A 19,391-nucleotide genomic window follows, 5' to 3' on the forward strand; every position below is an offset into this window, starting at 1 on the left:
TAAGAACCCAGACCTGGAACTCACTGGAGGTTGTGGCACAACTGGCTGCAGCATAGAGTTGTGTACCAACCGCAATAAGTAAAATCGCATTGTAGACCTGTGGGTGACACAGCTTAGAAACCTGCCCCAAAAGAAGACTCTGCTAACCAGAAGTGCAATGACCAAGCGCAAAAGAAGAGACAAAGGCACAATGAATATTACCGAAAACTCCCCTGCAAAGGAGCAAAACCCTATGCCAACCTCAGGGTTAACTGAGAAAGACATTGGGAAAATGGGACATACAGAATCCATAAAACTCATTTTTAAGCTTCTGATCAAAAATTAGAAAAACATACAAGAGTTCAAAGAATTTAAGGAAGCAATAAAGCAAATCAAGGCTGATATATCAGAAATTAAGAACACAGTAGAGCAAATTAAAAGTACAGTGGAGAGTCTCCAAAATGGGATGAAGCAAGCAGAAGAAAGAATCTCAGAATTGGAAGATATTTCTTGTCATCAGGGGGAGGCAAACAAAAAGCTGGAAGCAGAGCTGGATCAGGCCAAAAAAAGTATTCAAGAATTGAAAGACACTATTAAGAGGCCTAATATAAGAGTTATGGGAGTCCCAGAAGGTGCAGAAAGAGAAGCTGAGTTTGCAAATGTATTTAATGAAATAATAAAGGAAAATTTCCCTAATCTGGAGAAAGAATTGGGAAACAAGATCCAGGAGGGGCACAGAACTCCCAACAGTCTTGACCAAAAGTGATCTTCACCACGACATATGATCATTAAGCTCTCCTCAATTGAACATAAGGAAAAGATCCTTAAATGTGCACATGAAAAAAAATCAAATGATATATAAAGGAATGCCAATTAAACTCACAGGAGATCTCTCACAGGAAACTCTACAGGCAAGAAGAGAATGGAGTGACATTTTCCAGATTCTAAAAGAAAAAAATTGCCGGCCTAGGATAACATATCCAGCAAAGCTTTCTTTTGTCTTTGAAAATGGAATAAAATTCTTCCACAGTAAAGTTAAAAGAATTTGCCTCTTCCAAACCTGCCTACAAATGATACTTCAAGATGTTCTCTTGACAGAGAAGAGGGATAGCACCAAACAAAACCAAAGGCAAATGGGAAAAACATCCCAGTAAAATGACAACAGAAGACCAAACCAATGAACAACCCATTCCTAAAATGACAGAACCAAAGTACCACCCATACATATTAAACTCTGAATGTAAATGGCTTAAGCTCAATCAAATATCATAGATTAGTAGACTGGATTAAAAAACGAAACAACATCTATTTATTGTCTAGAAGAGACACATTTCACCAACAAAAATCAGCAGAAACTATATCGGATGGGTTTTGTTGTTTTTTGTTAGGTTCATCTCTTCAAAACACTTTCTTCTGATTAAATCATTCAATGACTTGTAGATCCTACAGTAGCCTAAATTTCTTCAGGAAAGTTCTTGATTTGCATTTCTTCAGCTGTACGTTAGTCATTTAGTAGCATGTTCTTTAACTTCATGGTGTTGTTATTATTTTTTTTTTTTTGCCCTGGTGTTGATTTTGTTTTGTGGCTTTTCATTTAAGGGGATGCACAGTAGCTGTGTAATGGAGACTGTCATATCTAGTAACATGTCATTTAACTTCAGGGCATTGTAAATTTCTGCTTTTCTTTCTATTGTTGATTTTGTATTATGACTTTTCATTTAAGGGGATGTACAGTAGCTGTAAAATGGAGACTGACATCCAGAGATGAGGATACAATGTAGTATGCATTTCTACTTCCAGATAAAGATGGACTTACAAGGAAACTGTTTACTATACCTTGACAATAGGATGCTGAACTCTCTGCCATTGTCCATGCCCGCAATGATGAATATATGACTGTGTATGAAGAACTATATCTTAGTTATGATATATAGGAACTAGGTGGGGGGTGAGGGAATTGGGGAGGGGATAAGGGAAATGCCAGGAGCCAATGGAGCTGCATCATAAAATAATAATAATAATAATAATAATAATAATAATAATAATAAAATTTCAAAAAATATAAGCTTCTGAATCACTCTTGAGGCTGTTTTTGAAAGCTATTGTAACAAGCTATTCACATCAAATTTTGGAGTATAAAGTAGCTATTTAATTTTTTACTTTGCAAAATGGCTTTTCCTATAAAACACTTTTTCATTAAACTGTTAATCAATTACTTGTTCATTTACACTATGGAATTTAAAATCAACAGTTTTCAATCTCCTGATTGTTTCAGATTTCTCTCAGCATTTTCTTGCATGCTCACTAGGTAGGAAACAAAATTATCCTAAAGAATCGTATCTTCAGTCCTTTAATTTTGAAGATTAGCTTTGCCCAGCAGGACTATTGTTCTTGTCCCTTTCTTTAATGTCCTTCACTAGAGAAGCAAAGACGTGAGCCTATTTTTTTGGGTGCAAATTTGTTTCAAAATATCTGCAATAGAGCAGAACTTTTTTGTTTGTTTGATGTGATATCTTCTGGCTGCTTCATTAGGAACTGTGCCATAGGGCACAATGCACTAGTATAGTGGCTAAATGCCTCATCGTACACACAACAGGATCCCGTATGAGTGCCGGTTCTAATCCCGGCTCCACTTCCCATCCACCTCTGTGCTTGTGGCCTGGGAAAACACTGGAGGATGGCCCAAAGCCTTGGGACCCTGCACCGCAGCTCTGGCTTTGAGGAAACTCCTGTGGAGTGAACCACCTAGCGGAAGACCTTTCTCTCTCTTTCCTCTCTGTAAAATCTGCCTTTCCAATAAAAATCAATAAATCTTTTTAAATAAAATAAATAGCTTACTGTATGAATAAAGTGCATGGTACAAGCTTATCTTAATAGAATCAGAGCATTCCTAATCTGGTCTCAGACAAAAACTGTTTTCTGTCTCTGCTAAATACATCCCACACTCGACAGCCAGACCAAGTGGTAAAGGTTTGATGTGCAGTGTCACGATCTAGTCTATCAATATGTATCTGGTGTAAGACTTAAGAATTAAAATGATGAAATAATTTAGAGAGGTGTTCTTCAAAGAATACTTCCAATGTAGCAGAACATTTCAACATCGTGCTGTGATCCCCGTGAAAAAGGCCAACTGGCATGGTTAATTGGGAAGATTTGTAAATGCCATGATGACATCCCTTCTTCCAAAGTGACAATGAGTGCTGCTGCAATGAAGGACAGCCCTGGGACATAACCAGAGTCAGCTCTGTGATGTCTATGTCCCTAAGATACCATGTAAAACGTCATGTTATGGACCATCTTCTGAAAGATGTAGACATGGAAATGTACAGGATATATCCAACAAATTAATTCCAAACTGGCCTCTCCATCAGCAATAAACATACCATCTCTGTCATTCCCTAAACTTGTTTTACTGAAACTTTTCACCTTTTTTTATTTTTAAAGATTGATTTATTTTATTGGAAAGGCAGGTTTACAGAGAGAAGCGGAGACAAAGATCTTCCATGTACTGGTTCACACCCCAAGTGGACACAATGGACAGAGCTGAGCTGATTGCAAGCAAGGAGCCAGAAGCTTCTTCTGGGTCTCCCACGCAGGTCCAGGGTCCTAAGGCGTTGGGTCATCCGATGCTGCTTTCCAGGCCACAAGCAGGGAGCTGGATGGGAAGTGGAGCAGCCAGGACACCAACTGACGCCCATATGGGATCCTGGTACATGCATGGCAAGGATTTAGCTACTGAGCCATTACACTCGGCCCTGCACCGTTCTTCTTCTCTTGAAAAGAAGCTTTCATGAACTTCAGGACTGATATTTAGTTCATTTCCTACAGCTGGACTCCACATTTTCTGCCAACCACTAAGGGGCAACCTCTGCCACTACAATTATGGCGCTCTGGTGGGAATGTGTTACTTCCCAATTGGGCAGGTTTCCCTGATCCAATCACCATTGGAATTCAAACGAATTTAGGACCAGCTGAAGCACACTCAGCGCCCGAGCCCCCACTGGTTTGCTCCACTGAATCAGCTGGGGGCACCCCCTCCACCAGATGCCTTTCGCTAACTCCCTGCTACCCCAAGTCCTCCCTGGTGCTGCTGCCAATGAACAGGCTGTCCTGGAGCCACTGTCCACATGCTGGGGCTGCTAGCTGTCCGCGATGACCACATGGCAGCCCCTCAGGGGGTTTTAAAGCAGCGTGGCCTGGTCTGAAAGGCTGCCCACACTGTCCGAGCTCTCGTCATCAAGGCCCTCTGGCAAGAAGCGATCACAGGGGCTTTGGCAGGGCGCCTCTGGGCGTCCTCCAGGTCAGAACAGCCCTGGCCTGGGTGAAACACCATGTCCCTTCACGTCTTTGTGAGTCCAGGCTTCTTGTTCTGATTCCTGATCTTGGTACCAGCGTGGGACTGCCACGGGCTGCTGGGCACAGGCCTGGTCCCCTGGCACCGGACAGCAGTGGAACCTCCTACTCCAGCTGTGCACCAGGCGCTGCTAGGGAGTGCTAGGGAGCTCTTTTTGTTTGTTTTTGTTTTGTTTTGTTTTGTTTTGTTTTGGTGCAAATGCATAAAGGCAGTTTATTCCTGCTAACCAAGGCTCCCAGCCGCCTCCCCTGTCCAGCAGGATCGGAGAACGGTAACAACCGAATCAGCATCAACAGCAAAAAGGGCAGAAGAAAGGCCAGAAGGAAAAGAAAGGCTGAGGTTCAACAGCACAGGGTTTTTACACATTGCAGGCCAATTCTATAAAATTATACAATCATGATTGGTCAGTTTAACAGTTAACTTAAAAAAAGCAAATTGGCAGGCTTTTTTTTTTCAAAGTCGTAACAGTTACTTCATTTAATATATATTGTTGGCTCATCAATACTGAATTCGTCTGGTGGGATAAGTAGGTACATGGTAGGTACACTGTGGACACCTTGACATTGTTCAATATCAGAAGGTAGGCAAGGCTTGAAGTCTGGCAAAGTCAGCAAGAACTGGTAGCATGCTTAGGACTCATGGTGGGTAGCCTCTTCCAGGAGAAAATGTTCATAAGTGTTTGTTGAATTGGTAGGTTAGGGAAGTCTAAAGGAGATGCCGAGGCAGCATCTCCACCTCCTCTTTCTCAGCCTCCATGGAGGCCCCACAGCACAGATGCCTCCCCCGACCAAAGCCACCCCAGAACCTGAGCATCTTAGAGTCTTTGTGGTCAGGCCCTAGCAATGGCACCAGGACTAATTTGGTATTACTTCCCCAACAGCTATCCTGGAGTCGGGTTGGCTAGCGCCAAACCAGGCAGCCAAACCAGGCAGTGTAGTCTCCATTTGGAAACAGCTCTGGGTGTAGGATCCTGGCTGCTGCCACAATGTTTCCAGATACATCCATGCCATTTGTGGGGTCGCCCATTGGGCTAGGGCAGTTGCACACATTTCATTAGGCTCTACTTTTCTTTTGGAGAAGTTGTTTTATATTCATCTAAGAAGTGGCCTAATGTTTCTGATTTTTTGATTTGAAAGGAAGGAGCAGGGAACATTTCACTCACTATTTTACTTCTAAAAATGCTCCCAGCATCTGGGATTGTGTTGGCCAGAAGCAAGCACTTCCACTATCACCCGTTGCTTCTCCCGGGTTGCAGGGGTTGGAACCAGGTGCAGAGGCAGGAGTCTAGACAAGAGCTTCACTGTGCAGTGGATGTGGCCTCTTACCTGCCAGACCCCTGAACCTGGCTGTCTGCTGAGTGCTTCCACCTCAGTTGCCCTCCTGCTTGTTCCCTGGCCCTTTTCTGTGCTTTGTTCCTAGTGAGCCTCTCTGGTTCTTAGTCAATTTGGGTTTTTTGGTTTTTATATCCTCCTTGTATCATGTGTTTTGTGGAAAAATCTGAAGATATCCAAAATCAAAAATGATCCTCCTAGCCATTTCTATTATTTAAGCAGTTAAAATTCTCTCTTATTCACAAGTAGCTAATTTATCTGTCCATCCCAAAGGCTGATAATTTTTCTTTGCATTAGGCTTCATTTCCATTTTTAATGGTATTCATATAGCAAATAAGATGTATACATGCTGTTTCTCAAGCACCTTGTGTGTCACATCATCCTTGGAAGAAACAATATATTTTTCTGCACACTTTTATCATGAACTAATTCATGTAGGACCTCTAACAGGGAAGTTTGAACCATGCTTCATCTTGGAGGCATCTGTCACTCCTGTAAATATTCCCTGGCTTCTAAAGTTACAGCAAGCTTTACACCATGGAAAAAACACCATGTCATACAACTCACAATGATGGAGCTCCTTTGGTGTGCCAGCCCAGAAGGGCACTGCACACTTTAAAATAATTCTTTGATTATTCTGTCTTCATTAGGCCAAGTGCCAGAGTCCAGCTCCGGCCAAGGTTCGAAACTCGCGAAGGGTGCATGGAGTCGGCACAAAGAGAGAATAAAGAAAGAGACGGACCACCAGGATTCCTTGATGATAGTGGACCCTGCAATAATGCCGTCCATTTTATTTAAGCAGAATCAGTCAAACTCTGGCTTAGACTTTCTACGTCATGGTCAAGTGGGTGTTACCAAGGCTAATTCTGCCGTGTTTCACGTAAGGCAAGCTCAATCAGTAACACATTCCTCTTGAATCAGCTAAGGGAGGAAATGTAACACAGGAGGCAGGACCCAAAGATCAAAGAAAGAGGGAAAGAATGGGTTTCCCGTTTACCTGGAGACTAGCATCCTTGATTAGCACAAGGTCAATAGGGGAAGAGGATTCTAAGGGTAGATATCTGCTATGCCTTTGAATAGCATAGGATCAAAGGGGGCAGCCGTGGTAGCAATAGTGAGACACCTTATTGTTAAAACCAACATCAGCTTCTAAGCTGGCACAGATACTATACATTAACTCCGTAGGGGCAGACAATGCCTAAATAGGTTACAAGAAACTCAGTGGGAAGGTCCGGTGTCCATGCAAAGGGAAGTGGAGCTGCATTCAGGTGATTGTAGAGATATTCCTACTGGAGCCCAGCTGCACAGCAGGAGGTTCCTTGCGGCCCTGCTTGCAATGGAACAATACCCTTCACACCTTCCTGTCTTCCACACCAACTGCACAGACCCCAACAGCCAAGGAAGCCAGGAAACCTGGTGAAGTAAGATTTATCTAACATCATTTGGCTAGTAAATAGAGGTGCTATAGATGTATTCTTCTATGAAGAGTACAATAAAGAAAGAGATCATTAATTTGAACATTTGGTACAAGACTTCAACTAACATTAAAAAGAAGACCCCTGATCCCAGAACAGTAGCCCAGCAGCTCAAGTCTTCAACTTGCATGTGCCAGAAAGCCATATGGGCTCCTGTTCATGTCCTGACAACCCTTTTTTCCTATCCAACTCCCTGCTTGTGGCCTGGGAAAGCTGTTGGGGTGGCTTAAGACTTAGGGTCCTCCATCCATGTGGGAGCCAGGAAGAGGATCTGGGCACCTGTCTTTGGTTTGTCACAGTTCTGTCACAGCTCTAGCCATAGCAGCTACTTTGAAAGTAAGTCAATGGGCGGAAAATCTTCCTTCCTCTCTTCCTCTCTGTATAACTAACCTTCCAACAAAAAACACAAAATAAATTATTTCCTGGGAAATTATTTCTCTAAGTTTGCATAATTGTTTACTTCTTTCATAAACATAAAGTTGTTTTGTGGCTTTCTTCACTTCCAAACTGATACAGAAAGTCTGAATAGTGTTTTTTTTTTTTTTTTTTTTTTTTTTTTTTTTTTTTTTTTAAATTTTGGGGGACTTTGTTTCCATTTGAAAGGAGTGGAGAAGAAATATGAAGTTGCCACCACTGAAATCTGTGAGCAGATCTTCTCAAGCCATTCACATAAGCATATTTCACTCTGTGGTTGCATTCTTTCTTTCTGAAGGAATTTTAATTTTTGAAACATTTAATCAGTAATATATTTGTAAATCAATCAATAAACCTAAACATTTAGATGCTCGAGACTACATTGATTATCCAGAAGCATGCAGGATGACTCCATGTACAGAGCTGAGTGTTGTGTGAACAGCCAACTTTAAATATCCTAATATACACCAGCATTTCATCTGCACTACCAAGTCTCTGAATGCTTGTACAGAGTACTAATGGAAGAATTACAAATCAGAAGTTCATGGATCTTTGCTGTATTTGAGGACCACAGATGAAGCACTGCCAAAAATCCAGTTTCCATAGTTATTCAATGATTTTATCTAATTGTAGCATTCACTTCTCACACTGCTATATCAACTCACATTTTTGGATGGGAACTTGTATATCATCAAACGATTGGGGAGAAAAACTACAACCTTGGGCCCAGTGCGATATCATAGTGTCTAAAGTCCTTGCGTTTAATGCACCAGATTCCAATAGGGGTGCCGTTTCTAGTGCTGGTGGCCCTGCTTCCCATCCAGCTCCCTGTCTGTGGCCTGGGAAATCAGTCGAGGATGGCCCAAAGCTTAGAGACTCTGCAGCTGCATGGGAGACTTGGAAGAGGCTCCTGAGTTCAGATTGGCTCAGCACCAGCCATTGCGGCTACTTGGGCAGTGAATCATCTGATGGAAGATCTTCCTGTCTGTCTCTCCTCCTATCTGTATATCTGACTACCCAATAGAAATAAGTAAATCTTTAAAAAAAAAGCACATCTTTGGTCTATGATCATGTCATGATTGCCATGAACAAAAATTTATAACTGTTGATGAAAGATTTGGTCTGTATTTCTTCCTTACATCACAAATACCAGAGCAAATCCTTAATAAAGAAGCCTTCCATTGCAATAAAGATGGGCAAGAGGAGCTTCGTGCTGATTGTAAAAACAAACCCAGAGGACTGCAGTGTTGTTTGTGATGGCCATCTACCAGAGTTCCTGTGTTGATGCTCTGGGGGAGCTCTGATCCAAGAGTCAATATGGGGATGTTAAGACATTGTGAAGTGTCCCTTATTGCACTTCGGCTCCTTGGGCACCTGGGTATGCTTGAGTAGCAATGGCCTCTTTCCAAGAACTCCATAGATTTCTCATGCAAGGTCCATGGTGAGGGTTAATCAGACCCTGATTTCCACAAGTGGCTGGAAAATGTCGTGTTCAATCAATTGCGTATTTGAGGTTGTTTTGTTATTGGTTTTTCTTTTTAAAAAAATTTGCTTGGGTTGGAGAGACAGAGGATTCCTCTACCCACTGATTCACTTCCCAAATGGGCTCAACAGCTGGAGCTGAGTCTGGCCGAAGACAGGAACTAGAAACTCCATCTGGGCCTTTCTCAATGCTGAAGGATCTCAAGAACTTTTGCCATCCTATGATGCTTTCCCAAGTGCATTAGCAGAAGTGGAGGAGCCAGGACTCAAACAAGTGCTCCTACTGGATGCTAGTGTCATGAGCAGTGGCTTACCTTACACTGGCCCTGTTTTGCCTTTTCTTTCTTTCTTTTTTTTTTTTATTATTATTTAACTTCATTAATTACATTGTATTATGTGACACAGTTACATAGATACTTGGGTTCTCCCACCCCTGCCCAAACCCTCCCACCATGGTGGATTCCTCCACCTTGTTGCATAACCACAGCTCAAGTTCAGTTGAGATTCCCCTATTGCAAGCATACACCAAACATAGAGTCCAGCATCTTATTGTCCAGTCAAGTTCAACGTCTTCTTAGGTATACACTCTCTGGTCTGAAGACAGAGCTAGCAGAGTATTATCCCAGTCAATTGAAAGCTCCATCATACCATCAGCAAAAATTTACATCATTATGGAATTAATTGACATAGTAATGAGTAACCAACATGTTGAAAGTAAATACGAGTTCCCAGCCACCTTCTGTGATCACCTCACCTATACTTCAATTTAGTTTATACACAACATATAACATTCAAAACATAACATGTTATACATAACATCATATCATCTTAAATTAAGGCAAACATGTGGTATTTAACCTTTTGTGATTGGCTCATTTCCCTTAGCATGATGGTTTCCAGTTTGGCCCATTTGGCCACAAAGAACTGCATTTTGTTTTTTTTAATAGCTGAGTAGTATTCCATGGAGTAGATGAACCATAGCTTTCTTATCCAATCCTCTGTTGATGGGCATTTTGGTTGCTTCCATGTTTTTGCAATTACTGATTGTGCTGCTATGAGCATAGGAGTGCATGTTGGTTTCTCATAGAACAAGTGTTCTGGATATATTCCTAGGAGTGCTATTGCTGGATCATACGGTATGTTGAATTTGAGTTGTTTGAATATTCTCCATACTGATTTCCATAGAGGCTGTACCAGCCTGCAGCCCCACCAGCAGTGGAGTAGGGGTCCCTTTTCCCCGCAACCTAGCCAACAAGTGTTGTTGTTGCTTTTATTCATGTGGGCCAGTCTTACGGGTGTTAGGTGGTACCTCATTGATGTTTTAATTTGGATTTCCCTTATTGCCAGGGAACTTGAGCATTTTTTCATATGTTTATTTGCCATTTGGGTTTGTTCCTTTGTGAAGTGTTTGCCCATTTCCCGTGCCCATTTCTTGAGTGGCTTGTTTGTTTTGACATTTTGGTTGTTTTGTAGCTCTTTGTATATTCTGGAGATCAGCCCTCTATCACCTATGTCGTGTGCAAAGATCTTCTCCCATTCTGTGGGTTGCCTTTTTACTTTGTTGATTGTTTCTTTAGCTGTACAGAAGCTTCTTAGTTTGATGAGGTCCCAATTGTTTATTTTGGTCTCGATTTCTACTGCATTTGGAGTCTTTTTTAGGAAGTGAGGGCCTACCCCTAAGTGTTCCAGTGTGTTTCCAACATTTTCTTCCAAAAGTTTGGTTTCTGGATGTAGGTTTAGATCTGTTATCCATTTAGATCTGATCTTAGTGTATGGTGAGAGATGTGGATCTATTTTTTTGTTTCTGCAGGCTATTAACCAGTTGTTCCAACAGCATTTATTGAACAGACCTTCCCATTTGCCTGGATTGTCGTTTGTCTTTTTGTCAAAGATTATTTGGCTGTATCTGTGTGGGTTTCCTTCTGGTGTTTCTATTCTGCTCCATTGATCTTCCTCTCTATCTTTGTGCCAGTACCACGCTGTTTTGATAACCACTGCCCTATAGTATGTCCAGAGGTCCAGAACTGTGATTCCCCCTGCCAACTTCCTGTTCTTCAGGATGGTTCTAGCTATCCGTGGTTTTTTGTGCTTCCAGATGAACTTTTGGATCATTGTTTCCAGTTCCATGAAGAAAGTTTTTGGCAATTGGTTTGGGATTGCGTTGAATGTATATATTGCTTTTGGCAGTATAGACATTTTAATGATATTGATTTTACTTATCCAGGAGCATGGGATGTTACTCCATCTTTTGAGGTCTTGTTCAATTTCTTTTTTAAGTAGTTTGTAGTTTTCTTCAAATAAGTCTCCTACATTTTTGGTTAGATTTATTCCCAGATATTTCATACTTTTCTCTGTTATTTTGAATGGTATCTTGCTGGTTAAGTCTTTTTCCATCTTGGGGCTGTTCGCATACACTATGGCTGTTGATTTTTGTTCATTAATTTTGTACCCTGCCACTCTACCAAACTCTCGTACAAGTTCTAGCAGTCTCTGTATTGAGTCTCTTGGCTCTTCTACATAAAGAATCATATCATCTGCATATAGTGAGAGTCTGACTTCTTCGTTTCCCATTTGGATTCCTCTGATTTCTTTTTCTTGTCTTATGGCCTCAGCGAGTACCTCTAGGACTATGTTGAATAGTAGTGGAGAAAGTGGACATCCCTGTCTTGTTCCAGATCTCAGTGGGAAGGGTTCCAGCTTTTCTCCATTCAGTATGATGCTGGCGTTGGGTTTTTCATATATGGCTTTGATTATGTTGTGGATTTTTCCATCTATGCCTACCTTGGTTAGGGTTTTTAGTAGGAAGTGGTGTTGGATTTGTCGAAAGCTTTTTCTGCATCTATTGATACTATCATGTGATTCTTGTTTTTCAGTTTTTGGATGTGGTGTATCACATTTATGGATTTGCGAATGTTGAACCATCCCTGCATTCCAGGGATGAATCCTACTTGATCTGGATGAACGATCTGTCTGATGTGTTTTTGAATTCTGTTGGCTAGGATTTTGTTGAGAATCTTAGCATCAATGTTCATCAAAGAGATAGGTCTGTAGTTTTCCTTCTCTGTTAGTTTTCTGTCCGGTTTTGGGATTAAGGTAATGTTGGCTTCATAGAATGAGTTCGGAAGGGTTGCCTCTTTTTCTATTGTATTGAAGAGTTTGTAGAGGATTGGGGTCAGTTCTGTTCAGAATGTTTTGTAGAATTCTGGAGTGAAGCCGTCTGGGCCTGGGCTTTTCTTTGTTGGGAGGTCTTTAATCACTGATTCAATCTCTACTTCAGTTATGGGTTTGTTCAGGTCGTTTGTTGCCTCTGGGCTAAGTTTTGGCAGGTGGTAGAAGTCTAAGAACTTTTCCATTTCTTGGTGATCTTCTGATTTGTTGGAGTACAGTGCTTTGTAGTAATTTCTAATTATGGCCTTAATGGATGCGGTGTCTGTTGTTATGTTGCCTTTTTCATCTTTGATGCTGTTAATTCTTGCCTTCTCTTGTTTTTTCTTTGTCAGTCGGGCCAGTGGGGTGTCTATCTTGTTTATCTTCTCAAAAAACCAGCTTTTTGATTCATTGATTTTGTGTATGGTTTTTTTTATTTCTATCTGATTGATTTCCTCCCTTGTTTTGATGATTTCTTGTTTCCTATTGTGTGTGGGGCACTTCTGCTGTTGTTTTTCCAATTCCTGGAGGTGTGTGTTTAGTTCTTGTATTTGGCGCCTCTCTTGGGCCTTGACATGAGCTCCAATTGCGATGAGTTTACCCCGTAGCACTGCTTTGGCAGTGTCCCACAAATTTTGGAATGTTGTGTCAGAGTTTTCATTGGTTTCCATAAATTTTTTGATCTCATCTTTAATTTCTTCTCTGATCCATTGTTCGTTTAATAGCATATTGTTCAGCCTCCAAGAGTTTCTGTATTTCCTGGGGCATTTTGAATTGCTGATTTCCAGCTTCATTCCATGGTGGTCTGAGAGGGTACATGGTATGATTCCTATCTTTTTGAAGTTATTTAGGTTTGCTTTGTGTCCTATCATGTGGTCGATCCTGGAGAAGGTGCCATGCACTGCTGAAAAAAATGTATAATCTGTGGCCTTAGGGTAAAAAATTCTATAAATGTCAACCAGGTCCAGTTGTTCTATTGATTGTATGAGCTCTGTTGTTTCTTTGTTGAGTTTTTGTTTTGTTGATCTGTCTATTGTTGTTAGTGGGGTGTTAAGATCACCCACTATTATTGTGTGCATATCTATGTCTCCCCTTAAGTCCGTGAGTAATTGCTTCACGTAGCTAGGCGCGTTTGAATTTGGTGCATATATGTTCACAATGGTAATTACTTCCTGATGGATCAGTCCCTTCACCAATATATAATGTCCTTTCCTGTCCTTTTTGATGTGTGTCAGATTGAAGTCCACATCATCTGAAATTAAGACAGCTACCCCGGCCTTTTTTTCTCGTCCATTGGCATGAAATATCTGTTTCCAACCTTTCACTTTCAGCTTCTTCGAATCTCTTCTGGTTAGATGTGTCTCTTGTAGGCAACAGATAGTTGGGTGTTGTTTGATAATCCATTCTGTTAATCTATGTCTTTTGATTGGTGAGTTCAGGCCATTTGTGTTAAGAGTTAAAATTGAGAGGTTGTGATTTTGCCCTGCCATACTTGTTTTTGTGGGTGTTGATATCTGTGTAATTGCCCTTCCTTGTGTGGACTTTAGTGGGGAGATCTTCCTGTTTGCCATCTTTGCTTATGATTCACCTCCTTTTTTTCTGGATTTAGTGCATTTCTAAGGAGATTTTGTAGAGCTGGTTTTGTGCTGGCATATTCTTCTAATTTCTCTTTGCTGTGAAAGTATTTGATTTCGTTCTCAAATACGAATGAGATCTTTGCTGGGTACAATATTCTTGGTTGACAGTTGTTCTGATTCAGGATTTGGAAGATCTTTGTCCATTCTCTTCTTGCTTGTAAAGTCTCTTCAGAGAAGTCAGCAGTGATCCTGATTGGTTTTCCCCTGTATGTGATCTTTTCTCTGCTTCGTACTTGTCTCAGGATTCTTTCTTTGTCTTCATTGGAGTGGAACTTGAGCACCATATGTCTGGGTGAAGATCGCTTTGGGTCATATCTGCTGGGAGTCCTCTGACCGTCCTGGATTTGAGCTGGATTCATGTTCCAAGTGTTTTGGAAGTTTTCCTGTATAATTTCGTCGAGCACCATTTGCATTCCTGACTCTTTTTCCGCTCCTTCAGGAAGGCCAATAATCCTAATATTTGATTTTCTGAGGTTGTCTTTCATTTCTTGTATGGTCTTGTTGGCTTTGTTCAGACTTGTCTCCAGCTGTTTAATGAACTGGGTATGTTCGTTTTGTGTGTCTTCCGTTTCAGAGATCCTCTCTTCTGCTGTATTTGTTCTGTTGGTTAGGCTCTCAATTTTGTGCTCTAAGTCAAGGATTTGACTTTTCATTTGTTGTATTTCTGAGGTTATGTGGTTCTTGAATTCCTTGAAGTCCTCCCAGTTCTTCTCATTGTCTCTGACATATTTTAACATTATTTTTTTGAATTCCTTGTCTGGTAGATCTTCTATGTCTTCATCTCGCATCTCCGAAATAGACATTGGCTTTTGATTCTTTATTGGTAGGGTGTTGGCACTCTCATCTGGATCATTACCTTTTCTGGTATTTCTTCCCATTGTGTTAGTGTTTCTTTTTTGAGAGACCTAGGCACCAGTGTGCTGAGGGGTCTCCAAGCACTATCCTGTAGAGATCGGAGTCTGCAGGCGTGGAGTAGCAGGGTGTGGGAATTTTCAAGGCACTTTTGGTGCGTCTCCAGAACACTGGAACTCAGGGCGCCACTTCCAGGGTCCAGCAGATTCAAAGCGCACTCTCAGCTCGTCCCCTACAGGTATGCTACCACAGGGTGTGGGGGAGTGAAGGCACTCTCTGTGTGCGCCCCCTGTGCGCAGGATCACAAGGCTCGGAGCACGGGACTATAGGGCGTGGGGTATTCCAGGTGCTCTCTGAAGGCGCCTCCTGCGCAGGCCCGCCCACCCCATCACTTGCAGGGGACTGACCGCCCCAGCGCTAGCATGGGACTGCCCAGTCCAGAGGCGTGCTTGGGTTCCTGTGGGATAGCACCGCCCAGCTGAGTGCCACACCGCAAAGGCACGGGGGAGTATTCAGTGTGCCTTTTGCCTTTCTCCCAGACACAGCTTTGGCAGTTTCAAGGCACTCTCCCGGTGTCTCTAGACGCTGGCGTCTCGGGGGGGGAGGGGCGGGGAGATGAGCACCAATTGTGTTCAGACTCTGTGCATGCCCCTGGGGGGCCAACTCCCAAAGCCTCCACCCACCACTGTCCCCACCCAACTCACTCAAACCTCAGGTTCTTGCAGTTTGCCTCTTCCTCTGGTGGGAACCCTCGCCGCGGATGTGTCTCTCAGCTACTGCGTCTGTTGCTGGTCTCGGCGGGTGTAGGCGGGTGGAACCTGGAGGCTGTGGATGTCCCGGCGGGGCTTGGCGAACAGGGTGGGCGGATGCCAGCGGGTCCCGGTGACTCAGGGTCCTGGTGTACGCAGCGGGGGGAGTCCTGGCGGGTCCTGGTGACCAGGGTGAGCAGATGCCAGCAGGTCCCGATCACCGCCGGTCCTCACGGCCACAGCGTCTGCGGGTCGGTCGGCGGCTTTCAGCGTCTGCGGGTGGGTCGGTCGGCGGCTTTCAGCGTCTGCATTCAAAGGTGACTCAGCAGGTCAGGAGCGGAAAGTCGTCTTCCCTGCCTGTCGTTTTGTTTTTCCCTGGTTGCTCTTCCCAGTTGTGTGGATTTTTTTGGTTCCACACTGTCCAGGGAACTTCATGTTCTTCTCCGTGTAGTTCTATGCTGCTCCACTTACGCTTTTGTCGCGTTCTAGCCCTCTCTGTCTGTGAGCTCTCTCACAGTCTTCCTCCTATGTCGGCCATCTTGCGAGTCTCCCCTGTTTTGCCTTTTCAAGTGAATATTCTAAACCCTTCAACTTAGACAATGGTCCAAAACCGGTCATCATAGATGGGTGGCAAACTCATCCAAAAAACAAACAAAAATTTGCAGTTAGACTTCACAAAACTCACTCACATGTTGAAAAACTCACTGGAAGGCCAGATTCCACTCAATATTATGGCAAATAAGGCAGCACACACATTGCCCCACCCACCAATGGCGTATTGAAAATTGAGGCTTCAGTGTCTGAGTATGTATATTTGTATGTTTGAGTGTTTGTGCATTTGTAAATGTGTGTATACACATGACCTTGCTTTCCTGTAGAAATTTCACAATGTGACATAAAATTGACCATAACTTGGGTACCTGGAGCAGCTAGCATTTGTACAGAGCAGAGGTCAGTCTGTCTTTCACAGAACAGACACCAGAGCTGACAAAGGTGTCTTAAGACCTCACAGCAGTATCAGAGTCCTCCAACAGAAACATTTGTTGAGCACTCTCCTGAAATGTGGAAATCTGTTATCTTGAGTCAGTCTACAAATTTCCTCTGTGAAGACCCAGAAATGGAAAAACAGTAATATCGTAAGACTCAATCATGAGGCATAATAGAAAGAAAATCAAGAGTATTCTATTGAAAGAGTAAGACGTCAGAGCCTGAGACAGAACACTATGAAAAGTGTCTTGGGAAATCTGAAAACCATCTTGATTCTCTGGCAGAACAATTCTTAATGGGGATGCACTAAGAGACTCAGGATGAACATGGCTTAGCTTTAAACTAACCACACAGCACACAAAAGTACATGAAAAACACTCCTAGATTTAATTGCTGACAACAGAGCAGACCCTGAGGTGACTGTCATGTGCTTTACCCTAACCACAGAGGTTATGCAGAAAATGGAGGCAAATTCCCCAGGATACAATGTGCAAGGCATGATTCTTCTGAGTTCATGAACCTTGCCCTGAATCCTTTCTGGGACTTGAGATCCTGGAAGGACAATATCACAAATTGCCAAGGCTTTTTATAATCCTATATTTCTCCTTCCCATTTCACTCACATTTGATTAGGCATAGGAAACACTGCATGTACACAAGGCTCTACGCATATTTCTATCTGTGTGCACTCCATCTGATGACCCTTTAGAGATGGTGCCTTGGTCTCTGGGTGTCCTTGCATGGGATCCCATGTTGGAACCTATGGCATTGTGTCAGACCAGTCTTCTGACTGGGGATTGGCAAGTTCCAAACACAGTGCCTCTTGGGCTCCACCATCATGTACATGTGGGGCATTCTATGGGAGTTTGATAGAGATGAACCACCACACACAGGAACAAGGAAGAGGAAGCGGTGAGGTGCCATAGCACATTGGTAGCATCCTGTTCTGCCTGCTGAAGACAGAGCAAAGACAGGAAGATGGAAATTAAGGGCTCATTGAGCACTCAATATTCTCAGTGCTATGCCTCTCACACTAAAGGCCAGTCCTGACTCATGGGCTGGTACTGGCTGGGCTGTGAGTTGAGAGAGAGTCTAGGGAAATTGGAAAAGCACCCTGGTCTGCCTGCTGGTCATTGTGCTTTCTGGAGTTGTGGTGTTGTTGGTGATAGGCTTCAGTGTTTAATTTTCTGACACACAGAGATCAAAATATTAACCCTATGCAGAAAGTTATTCCAATCCTTCAGCAGAATGAAACAGAGGCAAACTTGAGCCAACAGAGCCCCCTGCTGCAGGACCACAGGCAAGACCCCAGGTGTGGCATCACATCATGATTCAGAGTCCAGCATTACACATTTCAGTGATAAGACAGCATCACCCTGTTGTGCTGGCCAAAGTGTGTGACTTTCCTACCCACATTCACATTGGACCTCTATGCTGAGACAAGTTATTAAAAACCATGGGTTTCACTAAATATACAAAAAAAAAATTGTTCAATTCCTTCTCCAACTAATTGCCTTTGAAATAAAGTCTTTTTAAAGAAAAATACTTGAGTGAAATACTACAGCTGTTCAACTGAACATATTTCTCCATTGTAAATATACTGTTTTATTTATTTTTATTGGAAAGGTAGGTTTACAGACGACAAGGAGGGACACAGAGAAAAATCTTCCATCAACTGGATTACTCTCTAGTTGGCTGCAATCGCTAGAGCTGAACCATCCAAAACCAGAAGCCAGGAGCTTCTTATGGGTCTCCCACATGTGTGCAGGGTCGCAAGGCTTTGGACCATCATTTACTGCTTTCCCAGGCCACAGGCAAGGAGCTGAATGGGAAGTGGAGCAGCTGGGAAATGAAGCAGCACCCACATGAGATCTCGGTGCTTAAGCGGGAGGATTAGATAATTGAGTAACTCAGCTGTGCAGTTCAGTTATAATGCCACTTGGGATGCCTGGATCCCACACTGGAGTTCCATGGTTCCAATGCTGGCTCCACTTGTAACCCAAATCCCTATTACCACACACTCTTTTTTTAAAGACTTATTTTATTATGTATTAGAATGTCACATTTACATAATGGAGGAGAGTCAGAGAGAACGATGTTCCATCCACTGATTCACTCCCCAAGCAGCCACATTTATTGGGCCTGAGCTGATATGAAGCCAGTAGCCCAGAGCCTCTTTGTGGTCTCCAACTCAAGTGCAGGGTCCCAAAGCTTTGAACCATCCTCTGCTGATCTCCCAGACCACAAGCAGGGAGCTGAATAGGAAGTGGGGTTGCCAGGATTAGAACTGGTCCCCATATGGGATCCCGGCACATATAAGGCGAAGACTTTAGCCACTATGATATGCAACAGGCCCTAACATACACTTTCTTAGTTAAAGTACCACTGTCCGTGCCACCCAGAGGGGATTCATACTACACTCCCAGCACTTTAACATTTCGAAGAATGATCCAAAGATGCAAACTATTCTTCAAATTATCAAATGAGCAAATTAATTTTTAAAAATATAAATTCATCTGATATTGCCATTATTTTAGATGCCAATATTGTGAGTAACTCACTGAGATTTGTTTTAATTGTAGCACACATCCAAAGGCAAACTAAGTTTCTCCATACTGCGACTATCAAGTAATGTTAGTGTGTGACATATATGCTGATAGATTTTATGATTAACTTGTCCTTACATTCATATCACGAAAGCTCTCATAAACAAAATAAAAGGCAGGTATACTGTATTCTGCTATGCAAAATACACATCTTTAGAAGTGTGTTTAAACTATTATTTGCTCAGGTTAGAAATTGTTCTTGATATATTCAGTAAAGCTTGAAGTGACAAGCTGGGAAAACCTGGATGTAGTTCCTGTGTTTAAAAAGATATCCACAATTAAATTTCTTCAAGATTCCTTCCTAACAAGTAAAAAAATGCACTATTTTTCTGTTTTTCCCTCTCAAATAACTTTTAAATATTACTTTTTTAGTAAAAAA

The 19,391-nt window shown here is 42.4% G+C and overlaps 1 pseudogene; it reads right to left on the reverse strand.

Annotated features, from left to right (window-relative positions):
* Positions 1-2,858: 2,858 nt before the first annotated feature.
* On the reverse strand, positions 2,859-3,360 carry LOC131483182 (TBC1 domain family member 12-like; annotated as a pseudogene).
* Positions 3,361-19,391: the final 16,031 nt, after the last annotated feature.

The sequence above is a fragment of the Ochotona princeps genome, chromosome 24, assembly GCF_030435755.1.
Source record: "Ochotona princeps isolate mOchPri1 chromosome 24, mOchPri1.hap1, whole genome shotgun sequence".
NCBI lineage: Eukaryota > Metazoa > Chordata > Mammalia > Lagomorpha > Ochotonidae > Ochotona > Ochotona princeps.